Source organism: Artemia franciscana, unplaced genomic scaffold (assembly GCF_032884065.1).
Source record: "Artemia franciscana unplaced genomic scaffold, ASM3288406v1 PGA_scaffold_60, whole genome shotgun sequence".
Lineage (NCBI taxonomy): Eukaryota > Metazoa > Arthropoda > Branchiopoda > Anostraca > Artemiidae > Artemia > Artemia franciscana.
In genome coordinates this window covers 656495-674640 of record NW_027062699.1, presented here as the reverse complement: position 1 = coordinate 674640, position 18146 = coordinate 656495, and the positions used below count along the sequence as shown (strand labels likewise).

General features: G+C 32.9%; 1 protein-coding gene across 10 annotated transcripts in view; it reads left to right on the top strand.

The window, feature by feature from the left end:
• LOC136042072 (uncharacterized) overlaps positions 1 to 18146 on the top strand; it is a 522356-nt gene that overhangs the window by 39125 nt on the left and 465085 nt on the right. For 7 of the 10 annotated variants that reach the window (XM_065726955.1, XM_065726947.1, XM_065726946.1 and 4 more), the window contains 4 exons: positions 2309 to 2464; positions 7401 to 7572; positions 11088 to 11243; positions 15606 to 15777. The gene's annotated coding sequence lies outside the window, so the exon portion shown is untranslated. Of the gene's footprint in view, positions 1 to 2308; positions 2465 to 4221; positions 4358 to 7400; positions 7573 to 11087; positions 11244 to 15605; positions 15778 to 18146 lie in introns of all 10 variants that reach the window. The other 3 variants (XM_065726949.1, XM_065726954.1, XM_065726953.1) reach the window with 3 other exon arrangements.

Sequence of the window (18146 nt, the reverse complement as noted above, 5' to 3'; positions counted from 1 at the left end):
AGTAGCAAATTCACATTTTCGTTCAGTGAAAAATATTTTTATCTCGTCCTTTAATAACAATAATCTTTTTAAACTTTGACCTCTTGACAGCCATCTTACTTCTGCATGTAACAAAAAAGTTGTATAATTGGAAATCGTATCCTTACAGAGATTTGAAAATAAGCGACTGTTAAGGGCATTGCTCTTAATAAAATTTATGACCTTAACAGCATCCCGAAGCACATCGTTCAATTCTGGTGCTATCAATCAGTTAAGAAGTGCCCAAAGGATTTTTACATGCTGGGACTGTAAGGTCCTGTCGGTCGCGAAAGGGTTAAACTCGGAAAAGTAAGGGTTCAACTAAGGGTTAATTCGGAATGACATGCACTTCGTTCACAATCATACAATGGCTAAATGAAAATAGTACGTAATGTTTATATAGTTTCTTCGAAATAACTCTTAGAAATTTTGTTGATAATATTTATCAGGATTATTTCAGTTTTAAGAGATTGACAAAAATAAATCTATATTTTTTTATAAATTTCTATAACATATTCTGATTCATTGTAAATTTATACAAGATATTATAATGATCGGAATAGAAATGCTGGTATAAACAGTCTTTCCGAACCAGAACATTTTATGATATATTTATCTACGATGATTGTTATTTTTCTTTATAGGCCTAACAATAATTTTACAAGTTAAAAAACATTTTTTGTTAAATTGTATTTTTATCACTCGCGACCCCATAATTTTGCTACGCGACCCCAAATGGGGTCGCGACTCATAGTTTAAGAAGCCCTGATCTGTATAAATCCATAAACCTCAATATATTTGAAAGGTATACCTACCAAGCAACCCTACACGCGGCTCGGTTTTGAATTGATTGATGGGTGATTCTTTGGTACTTGGAACAAGCTTATTCCACAGCTTAGCCTCTCTATAAGTAACTGAAAAAGCTCAAACAATGTTTACAAGAGCCCAAATATTGTTAGTAATATATCTTCAAAATATACAGTACTGTATCAGGATACACTATTCTACAAATTTTTTTAATTTTTTTTCGGGGAGAAAGACAATTTCTTTTCAACTTGGTTTTTTGATCACTAAGTTTGGTCTTCTAACATGTTTTTTTGCGAGTCCTCCGTCTAAAAGCAAACACAAAATCTCTGCCAGCTATTTGTTTTCAGCAAGATATATCGATAAAATTCTCTGCCGGCTATTTGTTTTCAGCGAGATATATCGATGAATTCATATTGCATATAGTTAGGGACTGCGTGTCGGTCTTTTAGGAGGGTGTGAATAGAATATAACTGTGACAGCGGAGATTATCAAATTTTGAAGATGTATCTGACGGGTAATCTAACTGTATACTTGTTTTTTCTTTCTGTTATTTTTTTTTTCTTTCCTATACAATAATTTGTAATGCTTGCGTAATTCTGAATAAAGAAAATCTCGATTAGATCTTGGTAACTTAAAACAGTTAAAGTTTTCACTGTTGTCGAAGAAAAAGTTACCAACGCCTGGTCTGATATTTGACGTTTCTTCAGTTCTTTTGGTGTAATACTAAGCCAATATTACCATAGTAATAAGCACTGAATCTCAGTTTCTGAGACTAGCAAATTTGCCAAGTTATGAAAGAAAACAATAGCAACAAGATCTGTCAAACACTAGATGGAACTAGTGATTTTTTTTGACACTTGCATCAGTCTTCAGTCCCAGTTTCCGGAGTTTCTAGAAATTTTCATTTGATCACTAATTAGTCTACTATTTATTTATCTGCCCGGATAACCCTCTCAATGCTATCTATATAAAACACTAAATTATGTCTTCTTGCTTACTTTCTTTACTCTGCATTTATAAAGCAACTGGATACCCTGTGGTTAATTATGCTTATTTTTATTTTTATTTCGTTTTTAGTACCTTAATTTTGCTCGATTTTTCGGTTAGATGTTTTTCAAGTTCTATGAAAAACTACGTTTTTTTTTGCGGTGAAGGGGTGGTGGGATTCAATGCCCGTGTCCAGGCACGTATGCAGGAATGTGTTTCGGGGGGGGGGGACACAAATCCTTCAAATTCCTTATACTGTTAGAGGTATCAGAAAATTATGTGAAAATAAAAACAAATCGTGGGATTTCAGGAGAGGTACCCCTTGCGTACGTGCCAGCCCATGTCTCCTACTCACCATATCGGAATAGTGTTTCTTCTGCTAAAAAAAAAAAAAAATACTGATGCGCTGATCCCTTTACCAAAGCACGGTGTTATGAGGCAAGCACGGTAGTAAAATGTGTCTTGTTTACATCACATACATTACGTACCTTTTCAGACGCACAATTCTCACCGTACTATAAAAGAAGCGCAACTTCAAAAAAGGAAGAACTATGTCTATAAAACCTGGCTGTTAGATGCTATTTAGGAGAGAAGAAGAGACTCAACGACACCCAATTTGATACCAATGGCTAATGACGAATTAGGATACAAGGTAGTAGACACTAATCTGGATAACAAATTTGTATTATTTCTTGGATAACGGCTGATGAAAATTGGGTCTCTTGGATAAAAACAGGGGGATGAAGTTTTTTGGAAACATGATTGAAGGCTGTTATAAATGTGGTTGACTGGCAATTATCTATTTCTATTTTACCATATTATGTGCAGTAGTTAGCATCATTCTTTGCTATTCTCCCTCTAAAGCGTTTTTTGTTTTGAATTTATGCTAGGATCTAGGGAGAGGTAGCATATTATTTGCAGTTATTAGCATCCTTCTGTTCTATTCTCCCCCTAAAGAGTCCTTTTGAGTTATGCTAGGGATTAGGGAGAGGCTAACAATTTTGGTGTGACGGGTGTTTAACGAATATTTCTTACTCAGAATTTTTTGCTTAGAAAATTTTCTTACTTAGAGACTGAGGGCAAATTTGCACAAACTATTCTTGAGTTAAAGCTTAGTATCGGTAAAGGACGAATTTGCCGTTAATCCTTGAGTTAACTGACGCTATTTGATTTCAAGGCCCCTGTCTCTAACGGATAGAAATCTCAAAAGCTGTCCATTAAAACTAAAATCTAAAACTACTAGTATATAGTTCCTGGGAATTTGCAATTTGTGAATTTGCTCTTTGTCTTTCAGTCAGGAAAATTATATATTTAATACAAGAAATTTCGTTTTGCTGATAGAAATTTAAAGGAGAATTTTAAGAAGGGGAATTTAAAGGGGACATAAACTAAGTTTGTTACATTAGTAACAATTTTAATATTTGATAACGTTTATCCTCATTTACAGATAGTCGATCAGTTAGAGCCGAATCATGTATCTTTGCTTACGGTTCAAATTTTCAAATATTAAAATTTTTCCTTTGACTAAACAGAAGATTTAAGCAAATGCAAGCGCCATCAAATGCAAACTGTAAGATAAAATTAATTTTAGAAATAACTCATAAGCCTGGCATGGCCGAATTTCCATTCTGAAATAGAAACAAAAGCAGAACAACACACGAAAGGCTTATAAGCAATTCCATATATAAAACTGGCAAAGAAAGCACCGTCATATAAAAACAGTCAGTAAAAAAAAATAAATAAAATAAAAACCCTTATATAAATTTTTGGCCATATTATATGGGTGGCAATATGAAAAAAATACTGTGAACTCGAAAAGAGGTCAGTACAAGCGTAAAAAACATGAAATTTCTTGTGATAATTTTCCCCGGACACAAGGGATATTTTTTTCGTATCTTAAAGTCAAGCAGCATATCTTGAGGTGAAGAGGCTATTCTGTGAATAAAATTAATTTGTTTGGATTTCTTGCAAAATTTGCGGGTGCCAAACCGGAGAGAGATATTCAAGATGGGAACAGACAAAGAAATATTTGTAGTGAATAGATATGTTCTATTCTGTATTAATAAGCAACTAGATTACAGAAAATGATCCCTATGCACTCGAAAACGGTTGACATTGAACTACACAGTTAGTCAAATGTTTCATCACCGCCTTTTGTGTTGTTATAGTATTCAGCGATATCAGGCGTCTGGATTGGATGTGTGATACTGAAAAGCCTTATGGCAAGTTGACAGAAGCAGAACCATTTTTGATAGATTAGCAAGATAAGACACTAGAGTCAGCTCTTGATCGAAACAGAACATTCTAGTTCCTGTAATTCTCCCATTGCTCACAGGCAGCTCTGCCAGAATATCCCTGCTTTTTTTTCGTACAGTCCCAATTGTCTTCAATCGAAACATTTTTTTTCAGAAGTTCTGCTGCAAATGTAACCGATGTAAACCCGTTGTCAAGCGTGACGTTTAATTATGTTAATTCAGAAAATAGCTAAATTCAGCATTTTCATACACTATACCTGATGAAATTTACTACGAAGCTTGTAAACAAGGTTTGAAAAGCTCTATAATTACACAGTTTTAATAAAGATATCAGTTTTCACGAACAAGTGAAAAAGTTACATAAATGGTAAAGCTTGCGTAATTTTTTCTACTAATCCTTAATATCTCCCTAACCAGTTCAGATAATAAAACCCGGTGACAGCACAAGAATTGATTAATCATAGTATTAGCATATATGGGAGGTGGGTTCGTGCAAAGCTTCCGTTTCCATGGTAACTGCTAAAACGTGTTTTGGTGTCGTAAAATTTACGAATTCTTACCCTTCTAGCTAGGGTTAAGGAAACACATTGGTATTATTGAGAAAGGCATCTTGTCCAGTGTTAATTAAAATACTCATTAATTTTTTTAGAAGGTTTCAACAACCTTAAGCTCATTAGCGAATTTCAATTCTTGGGAAAACTCCTTAGAGAGATTGTGGAGTCGAACTGCATTTGGAACAGGGAGGGTGAAACAACGAATATGGTATTTGATTACTTATGATTTATTTGATATAAAAGAAGAAACCAATTTCACTAGGAAACGGTCAATATTGAATTCACTGAAAGTTTTGAAATAATACATTGTAATTAACCAAGTCAAATGCTATTTTTAGATCTTAAATGGAAATTATTTAAGTCGGGCATTAGGCTTTTGAGGAATTTTACCAGTTAAGTAGACAAGATAAGCACAAGAATTATAGGTAGATGTGGAACTGAGGTTCCCGAATGGTCCCAGGCCTATAAGAGGAGGAAGGATTTTTTCTCTGCCAATCAACAAAAAATTCTTTGTATAGTTAGCAGAATAAATGAGATCGGATGAACACCCTCAAAACCAGTATTCTAATAAGGGGAAATGGGATATCTAAAGGACAGGCACTTGTTTTTCTTAGCTTCCCAATACTTCTTTCAATTTCTATTGCAAAAATCACTGGGAGAAAGGGGAAATCGTGTCAGCCGGTACATGATTAGACAATAGAAGATGAGTTTCTTAAACATAGTGGCCCTGAGGTTATAAATAAATTACTGAAGATTGTGAATATGATTTACGGAAAAGGGAAGTACTTAGCGATTTAAAAAAAAGAAGCTTAATTAAGCCCCTGTATAGGTGATAAGTGACTGACTGTGGTATCTATCTAGGCATTAACCTGGTCTTTGTAGGCCGCAAATTACTTAGTAAACATGTTGATTTTTGAACTGAGAGATGGTGTAGACAAGTTTATGACAGAAAAACGGTCTGGTCTTAGTAAGTGTTGAGGATGTCTTGGCCAAATTTTCCATTTCAGGTTAATAAATGAGAAGTGTCTGAGTGATCAAACACATTTAGTCCATAGTTTTATAGATGATGAGCAAGCTTTTGATTCTGTTGATAGAAGAGCTTCAGCGAAGGTCTTGTCATTGTATGGTATACCAGACAAATACATTAAAGTGATTAGTGCTGTGTACAAGATTTAAGTAAGAAAAACAAGTTTTATTTTTAACTGAAAATAAGGAGCAACATTGAAACTTAAAACGAACAGAAAGTATTCAGTATATTAAAGGAACTTTCCCCTCCTCAACACCCCGCTCTTTACGCTAAAGTTTTTTTTTTTTTTTTTTAAATTGGAGTCGTGAGAAAGATTCAAACTTCAGCGTAAAGAGCGTTTGCTTAAAGAGATTGGCGTGAGGGGCGCTCATTGTTCCCCCGATGAAATGAGCGTGGGAGGGGACCTAGTTGCCCTTCATTTTTTGTGCTCACTCAAAAAGGGCACTAGAACTTTTAAATCTGTTAGAATGAGCTCTTTCGCAACACTCTTTGACCATTGCGTCGACAGGATCACCCCTGAAAAAAAACAAACAAAAACAACAACCAATAAATACTGTGATTTTTCTGGCAAAAAAAAAAAAACAACAAAATTCCACATATTTGCAGATAGGAGCTTGAAACCTCTACAGTAGGGTAATCTGATATTCTGAATCTGATTGTGTGCTTTCCATTAAGATTCTATGACTTTTAGGGCGTCTTTACTTGTTTTTCAAAAATAAGACAACTTTTCTCAGACTCTTAACTTTTGATGGGTAGGATTTAACTTGATGAAACATGTATATTTAAAATCAGCATAAAAGTCCGATTCAGGGGATGTATGTATTGGTATCAAAATTCCTTTTTTTTACAGTTTAAGTTACTATTCAGTCGGGTTCCTCCTTACTACAGTTTGTTACCTCGAACTGTTTGATAACACTGCTGCGGATAAGGTAGAATATGAGGTTAGAAGCTGGTTTAATATTTAATCAGGAGTTCAATGGGGTTGCGTTCTATCACCATTAGCACGTATGATTCTGGTGCACTTTGTCCTAAGGAGCACAGCAAAGGCAATGTGAGAGCACGGAATTAAAAGTTCCCTAGACTTGATGATAATGTAAGCATCTTAGATGAAAATGTTGGTAAAATCAATTATGCGAGTTCAAGGGGCTAGAATACGTTTGAAAAATTAATTTTAAGAAAGCTTGAGTCAATAAAGCAGCGTCACGTACCACGGTAGCATAATTATTGAAGACGGTAGAGCAGTTTCTAGGAGTTTTTACTTGACCACTAATTGGGGTAATATTCAATTGTATGCCCCGGATAATCCTCTCAATAGTATCTTTTTACAACACTGAATTAGGCCTTTGATATCTTGTAACGGCTTAGGGTTGTGGCAAACATGTCTTCTTGCTTGCTTTCTTTACTTTAAAGCAACTCGATACCCTGTCAATGAGACTCATTGTAATTTTTGTTTTGTTTTTAGCACTTCAATTTTGTACGATTTTTTGTTTAGGTGTATTTTTCAAGTTTTGTTTCGAGTCTTTCGTGAAGTCGCGAAACACTTAGTGAAAAAAGAAAATTTAAGATTTTGGGATTGAATGCCCATGTCTCCTGCCTACCTTCTCGGAATTATCTTTCATCTATTAAAAAAAAAAAAAAAAAAAAAAAAAAAAAAAAAAAAAAAAAAAAAAAATACTGATTTCCTGATTGCCGTACCAAAGCACGGTAGTAAAATATGACTGTTTACTTATCATAAATTATATGCTTTTTCAGGTACAATAGCCCCCCACCGTATTATGAAAGAAGCGCATCGTCAAAAAAAGAAGAACAACGTCTATAGAAATATTAGAAATTGGATATGACCGCAAGATGTTATTTAGGAGAAAAGAAGAGACTCAGCGACGCTCAATGTGATACCAATGGCTAATGGCAAACAAAATACAAGGTAGTAGACACAGATCGAGAAAATACCTATATATATATATATATATATATATATATATATATATATATATATATATATATATATATATATATATATATATATATATATATATATATATATATATATATATATATATATATATATATATATATATATATATATATATGTATATATATATATATATATATGTATATATATATATATATATATATATATATATATATATATATATATATATATATTATATATATATATATATATATATATATATATATATATATATATATATGTACTGTTTTAGCTGAAAAGCTGTTTATAAATCTCCCACCCACCCAAAAAAGATTTTCATTAACACCCGCCATTTTCATTAAATTTATATACAAATTTAGAATTCGTTTTGAAACATATAAAAATCTAAAATTGAAATTTGCACAAAATGTTATAGAAATGTTTTTATTATAGTTTCAAAAACAAAAGTGGATTCTGACCGTCTTAATTCTCTCGAATATATCGAAGTAGTTGCGTGGTAAATATTAAATTAAAGTTTGCGTTAAAAATTTAATGAAATGGACGTGCCTGTTTTTTATTGCCTAACAAATCAAATCGCTGAATGATATTGGGATTTAATGTGTGTTAAAGCTGAGTAAACTTCACAATAAATATGTGGTGTTGAATGGCAGAAGTACATTTAACGCCATATCGCCATATCGGCGATTGTGGGAAACTCAGTTCTAGTTCCGATCCAGAATTCGGTCAAGGGCTTTTTTTTGGAATTGTATTTTTAAGTTTGAGTCACACGAAAGCTCAGCAAATTCCTCTTGAGCTTTAAGTGGCAGATGATTAATCTCGCTTAAGCCAATCCAAAACGGCTTTTGAATCCAAAATATTTTTTGTAAATCAATATTAAATATAGAATATGTGTGGAACAGTATTTCTAGCGCTTTTAAGTGATCTATAATAGTTTTTGCGATAAAAGTTCTACGATGAATTTCCTCAATTACAAAATTGTCGACACTGGAAAACCTTTCGAACGAATTTTTTTCGACCCTACTTTTCCAAATGCTGATCTTTTTAATAAAACTTCAAATTTTATCGTTTGAAGTAAATATATCGCAATTTTTTCCTTGGAGAGACAAGTTAATATCGTTTAACTTCGCAAAAATATCTGCCAAATAACACAGCTTGGATAGCCACAAGTCATCTTGAAAAAAAGGAGCAAATTCACATTTTCGTTCAGTGAAAAATATTTTTATCTCGTCCTTTAATAACAATAATCTTTTTAAACTTTGACCTCTTGACAGCCATCTTACTTCTGCATGTAACAAAAAAGTTGTATAATTGGAAATCGTATCCTTACAGAGATTTGAAAATAAGCGACTGTTAAGGGCATTGCTCTTAATAAAATTTATGACCTTAACAGCATCCCGAAGCACATCGTTCAATTCTGGTGCTATCAATCAGTTAAGAAGTGCCCAAAGGATTTTTACATGCTGGGACTGTAAGGTCCTGTCGGTCGCGAAAGGGTTAAACTCGGAAAAGTAAGGGTTCAACTAAGGGTTAATTCGGAATGACATGCACTTCGTTCACAATCATACAATGGCTAAATGAAAATAGCACGTAATGTTTATATAGTTTCTTCGAAATAACACTTAGAAATTTTGTTGATAATATTTATCAGGATTATTTCAGTTTTAAGAGATTGACAAAAATAAATCTACATTTTTTTATAAATTTCTATAACATATTCTGATTCATTGTAAATTTATACAAGATATTATAATGATCGGAATAGAAATGCTGGTATAAACAGTCTTTCCGAACCAGAACATTTTATGATATATTTATCTACGATGATTGTTATTTTTCTTTATAGGCCTAACAATAATTTTACAAGTTAAAAAACATTTTTTGTTAAATTGTATTTTTATCACTCGCGACCCCATAATTTTGCTCTGCGACCCCAAATGGGGTCGCGACTCATAGTTTAAGAAGCCCTGATCTGTATAAATCCATAAACCTCAATATATTTGAAAGGTATACCTACCAAGCAACCCTACACGCGGTTCGGTTTTGAATTGATTGATGGGTGATTCTTTGGTACTTGGAACAAGCTTATTCCACAGCTTAGCCTCTCTATAAGTAACTGAAAAAGCTCAAACAATGTTTACAAGAGCCCAAATATTGTTAGTAATATATCTTCAAAATATACAGTACTGTATCAGGATACACTATTCTACAAATTATTTTTTTTTTTTCGGGGAGAAAGACAATTTCTTTTCACCTTGGTTTTTTGATCACTAAGTTTGGTCTTCTAACATGTTTTTTTGCGAGTCCTCCGTCTAAAAGCAAACACAAAGTCTCTGCCAGCTATTTGTTTTCAGCAAGATACATCGATAAAATTCTCTGCCGGCTATTTGTGTTCAGCAAGATATATCGATGAATTCATATTGCATATAGTTAGGGACTGCGTGTCGGTCTTTTAGGAGGGTGTGAATAGAATATAACTGTGACAGCGGAGATTATCAAATTTTGAAGATGTATCTGACGGGTAATCTAACTGTATACTTGTTTTTTCTTTCTGTTATTTTTTTTTTCTTTCCTATACAATAATTTGTAATGCTTGCGTAATTCTGAATAAAGAAAATCTCGATTAGATCTTGGTAACTTAAAACAGTTAAAGTTTTCACTGTTGTCGAAGAAAAAGTTACCAACGCCTGGTCTGATATTTGACGTTTCTTCAGTTCTTTTGGTGTAATACTAAGCCAATATTACCATAGTAATAAGCACTGAATCTCAGTTTCTGAGACTAGCAAATTTGCCAAGTTATGAAAGAAAACAATAGCAACAAGATCTGTCAAACACTAGATGGAACTAGTGATTTTTTTTTGACACTTGCATCAGTCTTCAGTCCCAGTTTCAGGAGTTTCTAGAAATTTTCATTTGATCACTAATTAGTCTACTATTTATTTATCTGCCCGGATAACCCTCTCAATGCTATCTATATAAAACACTAAATTATGTCTTCTTGCTTACTTTCTTTACTCTGCATTTATAAAGCAACTGGATACCCTGTGGTTAATTATGCTTATTTTTATTTTTATTTCGTTTTTAGTACCTTAATTTTGCTCGATTTTTCGGTTAGATGTTTTTCAAGTTCTATGAAAAACTACGTTTTTTTTTGCGGTGAAGGGGTGGTGGGATTCAATGCCCGTGTCCAGGCACGTATGCAGGAATGTGTCTCGGGGGGGGGGGGACACAAATCCTTCAAATTCCTTATACTGTTAGAGGTATCAGAAAATTATGTGAAAATAAAAACAAATCGTGGGATTTCAGGAGAGGTACCCCTTGCGTACGTGCCAGCCCATGTCTCCTACTCACCATATCGGAATAGTGTTTCTTCTGCTAAAAAAAAAAATACTGATGCGCTGATCCCTTTACCAAAGCACGGTGTTATGAGGCAAGCACGGTAGTAAATTGTGTCTTGTTTACATCACATACATTACGTACCTTTTCAGACGCACAATTCTCACCGTACTATAAAAGAAGCGCAACTTCAAAAAAGGAAGAACTATGTCTATAAAACCTGGCTGTTAGATGCTATTTAGGAGAGAAGAAGAGACTCAACGACACCCAATTTGATACCAATGGCTAATGACGAATTAGGATACAAGGTAGTAGACACTAATCTGGATAACAAATTTGTATTATTTCTTGGATAACGGCTGATGAAAATTGGGTCTCTTGGATAAAAACAGGGGGATGAAGTTTTTTGGAAACATGATTGAAGGCTGTTATAAATGTGGTTGACTGGCAATTATCTATTTCTATTTTACCATATTATGTGCAGTAGTTAGCATCATTCTTTGCTATTCTCCCTCTAAAGCGTTTTTTGTTTTGAATTTATGCTAGGATCTAGGGAGAGGTAGCATATTATTTGCAGTTATTAGCATCCTTCTGTTCTATTCTCCCCCTAAAGAGTCCTTTTGAGTTATGCTAGGGATTAGGGAGAGGCTAACAATTTTGGTGTGACGGGTGTTTAACGAATATTTCTTACTCAGAATTTTTTGCTTAGAAAATTTTCTTACTTAGAGACTGAGGGCAAATTTGCACAAACTATTCTTGAGTTAAAGCTTAGTATCGGTAAAGGACGAATTTGCCGTTAATCCTTGAGTTAACTGACGCTATTTGATTTCAAGGCCCCTGTCTCTAACGGATAGAAATCTCAAAAGCTGTCCATTAAAACTAAAATGTAAAACTACTAGTATATAGTTCCTGGGAATTTGCAATTTGTGAATTTGCTCTTTGTCTTTCAGTCAGGAAAATTATATATTTAATACAAGAAATTTCGTTTTGCTGATAGAAATTTAAAGGAGAATTTTAAGAAGGGGAATTTAAAGGGGACATAAACTAAGTTTGTTACATTAGTAACAATTTTAATATTTGATAACGTTTATCCTCATTTACAGATAGTCGATCAGTTAGAGCCGAATCATGTATCTTTGCTTACGGTTCAAATTTTCAAATATTAAAATTTTTCCTTTGACTAAACAGAAGATTTAAGCAAATGCAAGCGCCATCAAATGCAAACGGTAAGATAAAATTAATTTTAGAAATAACTCATAAGCCTGGCATGGCCGAATTTCCATTCTGAAATAGAAACAAAAGCAGAACAACACACGAAAGGCTTATAAGCAATTCCATATATAAAACTGGCAAAGAAAGCACCGTCATATAAAAACAGTCAGTAAAAAAAAAATAAAATAAAATAAAAACCCTTATATAAATTTTTGGCCATATTATATGGGTGGCAATATGAAAAAAATACTGTGAACTCGAAAAGAGGTCGGTACAAGCGTAAAAAACATGAAATTTCTTGTGATAATTTTCCCCGGACACAAGGGATATTTTTTTCGTATCTTAAAGTCAAGCAGCATATCTTGAGGTGAAGAGGCTATTCTGTGAATACAATTAATTTGTTTGGATTTCTTGCAAAATTTGCGGGTGCCAAACCGGAGAGAGATATTCAAGATGGGAACAGACAAAGAAATATTTGTAGTGAATAGATATGTTCTATTCTGTATTAATAAGCAACTAGATTACAGAAAATGATCCCTATGCACTCGAAAACGGTTGACATTGAACTACACAGTTAGTCAAATGTTTCATCACCGCCTTTTGTGTTGTTATAGTATTCAGCGATATCAGGCGTCTGGATTGGATGTGTGATACTGAAAAGCCTTATGGCAAGTTGACAGAAGCAGAACCATTTTTGATAGATTAGCAAGATAAGACACTAGAGTCAGCTCTTGATCGAAACAGAACATTCTAGTTCCTGTAATTCTCCCATTGCTCACAGGCAGCTCTGCCAGAATATCCCTGCTTTTTTTTCGTACAGTCCCAATTGTCTTCAATCGAAACATTTTTTTTCAGAAGTTCTGCTGCAAATGTAACCGATGTAAACCCGTTGTCAAGCGTGACGTTTAATTATGTTAATTCAGAAAATAGCTAAATTCAGCAGTTTCATACACTATACCTGATGAAATTTACTACGAAGCTTGTAAACAAGGTTTGAAAAGCTCTATAATTACACAGTTTTAATAAAGATATCAGTTTTCACGAACAAGTGAAAAAGTTACATAAATGGTAAAGCTTGCGTAATTTTTTCTACTAATCCTTAATATCTCCCTAACCAGTTCAGATAATAAAACCCGGTGACAGCACAAGAATTGATTAATCATAGTATTAGCATATATGGGAGGTGGGTTCGTGCAAAGCTTCCGTTTCCATGGTAACTGCTAAAACGTGTTTTGGTGTCGTAAAATTTACGAATTCTTACCCTTCTAGCTAGGGTTAAGGAAACACATTGGTATTATTGAGAAAGGCATCTTGTCCAGTGTTAATCAAAATACTCATTAATTTTTTTAGAAGGTTTCAACAACCTTAAGCTCATTAGCGAATTTCAATTCTTGGGAAAACTCCTTAGAGAGATTGTGGAGTCGAACTGCATTTGGAACAGGGAGGGTGAAACAACGAATATGGTATTTGATTACTTATGATTTATTTGATATAAAAGAAGAAACCAATTTCACTAGGAAACGGTCAATATTGAATTCACTGAAAGTTTTGAAATAATACATAGTAATTAACCAAGTCAAATGCTATTTTTAGATCTTAAATGGAAATTATTTAAGTCGGGCATTAGGCTTTTGAGGAATTTTACCAGTTAAGTAGAAAAGATAAGCACAAGAATTATAGGTAGATGTGGAACTGAGGTTCCCGAATGGTCCCAGGCCTATAAGAGGAGGAAGGATTTTTTCTCTGCCAATCAACAAAAAATTCTTTGTATAGTTAGCAGAATAAATGAGATCGGATGAACACCCTCAAAACCAGTATTCTAATAAGGGGAAATGGGATATCTAAAGGACAGGCACTTGTTTTTCTTAGCTTCCCAATACTTCTTTCAATTTCTATTGCAAAAATCGCTGGGAGAAAGGGGAAATCGTGTCAGCCGGTACATGATTAGACAATAGAAGATGAGTTTCTTAAACATAGTGGCCCTGAGGTTATAAATAAATTACTGAAGATTGTGAATATGATTTACGGAAAAGGGAAGTACTTAGCGATTTAAAAAAAAGAAGCTTAATTAAGCCCCTGTATAGGTGATAAGTGACTGACTGTGGTATCTATCTAGGCATTAACCTGGTCTTTGTAGGCCGCAAATTACTTAGTAAACATATTGATTTTTGAACTGAGAGATGGTGTAGACAAGTTTATGACAGAAAAACAGTCTGGTCTTAGAAAGTGTTGAGGATGTCTTGGCCAAATTTTCCATTTCAGGTTAATAAATGACAAGTGTCTGAGTGATCAAACACATTTAGTCCTTAGTTTTATAGATGATGAGCAAGCTTTTGATTCTGTTGATAGAAGAGCTTCAGCGAAGGTCTTGTCATTGTATGGTATACCAGACAAATACATTAAAGTGATTAGTGCTGTGTACAAGATTTAAGTAAGAAAAACAAGTTTTATTTTTAAATGAAAATAAGGAGCAACATTGAAACTTAAAACGAACAGAAAGTATTCAGTATATTAAAGGAACTTTCCCCTCCTCAACACCCCGCTCTTTACGCTAAAGTTTTTTTTTTTTTTTTTTAATTGGAGTCGTGAGAAAGATTCAAACTTCAGCGTAAAGAGCGTTTGCTTAAAGGGATTGGCTTGAGGGGCGCTCATTGTTCCCCCGATGAAATGAGCGTGGGAGGGGACCTAGTTGCCCTTCATTTTTTGTGCTCACTCAAAAAGGGCACTAGAACTTTTAAATCTGTTAGAATGAGCTCTTTCGCAACACTCTTTGACCATTGTGTCGACAGGATCACCCCTGAAAAAAAAACAAACAAAAACAAACAAAAACAACAACCAATAAATACTGTGATTTTTCTGGCAAAAAAACAACAACAAAATTCCACATATTTGCAGTCAGGAGCTTGAAACCTCTACAGTAGGGTAATCTGATATTCTGAATCTGATTGTGTGCTTTCCATAAAGATTCTATGACTTTTAGGGCGTCTTTACTTGTTTTTCCAAAATAAGACAACTTTTCTCAGACTCTTAACTTTTGATGGGTAGGATTTAACTTGATGAAACATGTATATTTAAAATCAACTTTAAAGCAACTGGATACCCTGTCAATGAGACTCATTGTAATTTTTGTTTTGTTTTTAGCACTTCAATTTTGTACGATTTCTTGTTTAGGTGTATTTTTCAAGTTTTGTTTCGAGTCTCGTGAAGTCGCGAATCACTTAGTGAAAAAAGAAAATTTAAGATTTTGGGATTGAATGCCCATGTCTCCTGCCTACCTTCTCGGAATCATCTTTCATCTATTAAAAAAAAAAAAAAAAAAAAAAAAAAAAAAAAAAAAAAAAAAAAAAAAAAAAAAAAAAAAAAAAAAGCAATCAGGAAAACTGATTTCCTGATTGCCGTACCAAAGCACGGTAGTAAAATATGACTGTTTACTTATCATAAATTATATGCTTTTTCAGGTACAATAGCCCCCCACCGTATTATGAAAGAAGCGCATCGTCAAAAAAAGAAGAACAACGTCTATAGAAATATTAGAAATTGGATATGACCGCAAGATGTTATTTAGAAGAAAAGAAGAGACTCAGCGACGCTCAATGTGATACCAATGGCTAATGGCAAACAAAATACAAGGTAGTAGACACAGATCGAGAAAATACCTATATATATATATATATATATACATATATAATGAAAAGAGAAATCACCAATGCTACAGCACAAAAAAAAAAAAAAAAAAAAAAAAAAAAAAAAAAAAAAAAAAAAAAAAAAAAAAGAAAAAAAAAAAAAAAAAAAAAAAAAAAAAGTAGACAGAAAGAGAAAAGGAAGACTGTTTTCCTAAATTAGTGATTAATATAGACCAGCACTTGAATGAGGCCTTAACCCTACTCATCCATACAATCACATAGGTCAAACAGCATAGCCACACACAATCAACCATAAAGAATAATCCATGGACAGGCAGTCATGTCGTCAATAAGTATAAGTCGTCATTTACCAAACAATAGAAAAAATAATATAGACAAATAATTCAGAGGCAACACCCAACATAAGGGCTCATCAGGAGAATACACTGGCCTATATAGGGTTTCGCCACTCTAAATTCTCTACCCAGCACAGTGTTGTGGCTACCACAGAATATCCATGGCATCCCCGCGTCAGGTATCACCCCCAAAATACATGCCTATGAAAAAAAAAAAAAAAAAACAGCAAATGTAAAACAACCAAGTAAAACCAAAAACAAGCTTATCCTGTTAATATATCCCTCCTTTTAGCAACAATAGGTAAACTAAATATTATAAATTTTACCAAATCACAAATATTAACACATTGCAAAAAACCTGAATGAACTAAACAATTATATATTCATCTTTACCATGTGGCTAATTTTTTAGAAAATCCGCTCAATTAGAAACACAATTCAAAATAAATGGCGCTGTGACAACATTTCTCGAACCTCCGAAATTAGTTAAAAATTTCTTTAAGTATTTCTAGATAATTCTTTTGATATTTATTTAAAAGTTCGTTATAATGAAAACTAAATTTTTTAAATTGCCAAGTTAATTTATTTGCAGAAAAACCTCTTGATATCAATTTTTGGCTTAAGATTTTACATCTATTTTTAAAATCAATATAATCACTACAAATCCTTGCATAACGAAGTAACTGTGAGAAAAACGCTGAATATGTGATATTTGAGTGTATATTACTTTCAGGGAATGGGAAACTAATCACTTCAAAATCAAAATCATCCGTTTTATTATACATTTTAAAACTTAATTTATTATTATCACAAATATTAATATTTAAATCTAAGAAATGATCTTCATGACCAGCGCCATGACTAGGCTCAAGAATAAGCTCTGATGGATATATATTTTTAGAAATATCAATGAAATCCTTACAATTTAAGACCAAAATATCATCTAAATATCTTTTATTATTTGACAAAGCATGTTTTAAATTAATTGGATTATTCTTATCCATCATATATTTATATTCTAGTTGACTTAAAAACAAGTCAGCTATAAATGGACTGGCATTCCCCCTCATGGGAATTCCCATAATTTGCTTGTACAAATCACCCCCAAATCTTATATAAGTATTGTATAAAACAAATTCCAATAACTCAAAAATCATATCCAAGCTGTAACATCTCAAGTTAACTGTAGTATTAAAGCAGTTTGTCCATATAGCTTTTTTATTATAAATGTCTATTTTTAAGAACCTTTTACTAGATAAGAGGAAAGATTTCTTTATAACAGTTTTTAAATTATCAAACACTAAATTAAGTGATAAATTAGTATACATTGTCGCAAAATCGAAAGACTCAATTCTTTTAGCTGAAACCATTGTTAAAGAATCTATCACCTGCAGTGAATTATTAACACTCCAATATGGATTAAAATTCGAAAATTTTTTAATACCAGAACAATAGGTTTTAAGTTTATTTACAATTTCCTTTAAAATTAAAGAGAGGTCAGTAGCAGCAATGCGGGTTGGAGATTTAGCTGCTCCAGCAATAAACCATGGTTTAGGGGGATTCTTATGAAATTTTACAGTCCAATATAGGAAAGGGAACTTTTTATCATTGTCATTTATTTTAATATTACAATTTTTAAAAAGTATTTCTTCAGTCTTTTCAATTAAATTCTCATCCTCTATATTTACCTTTTCGTAAACATTAGTTGTGCATAACTCCCTTTTTAAGATATCACAATACAGCTTCTGACAAATTATGGCAAAATTATTATTAGCTTTATCCACTGGCACAATTACAAATTCATTCTTTAGATTAGCAATTGCTTGTTTAATCTTCGCATTATAAAATAATGATTTAGTGTTACTATTTTTTAAGTTAGAATATATTTTATTTCTTACTCTACTAATAATTAAATTCTTCCAACTTTGAAAACTCTCTTTATTTTTATTCTCTTTCTTACACCACTTATCAATAAATAAATCAAAATCATTTTCCAAGCCATCAAGAACACTCGATGGTT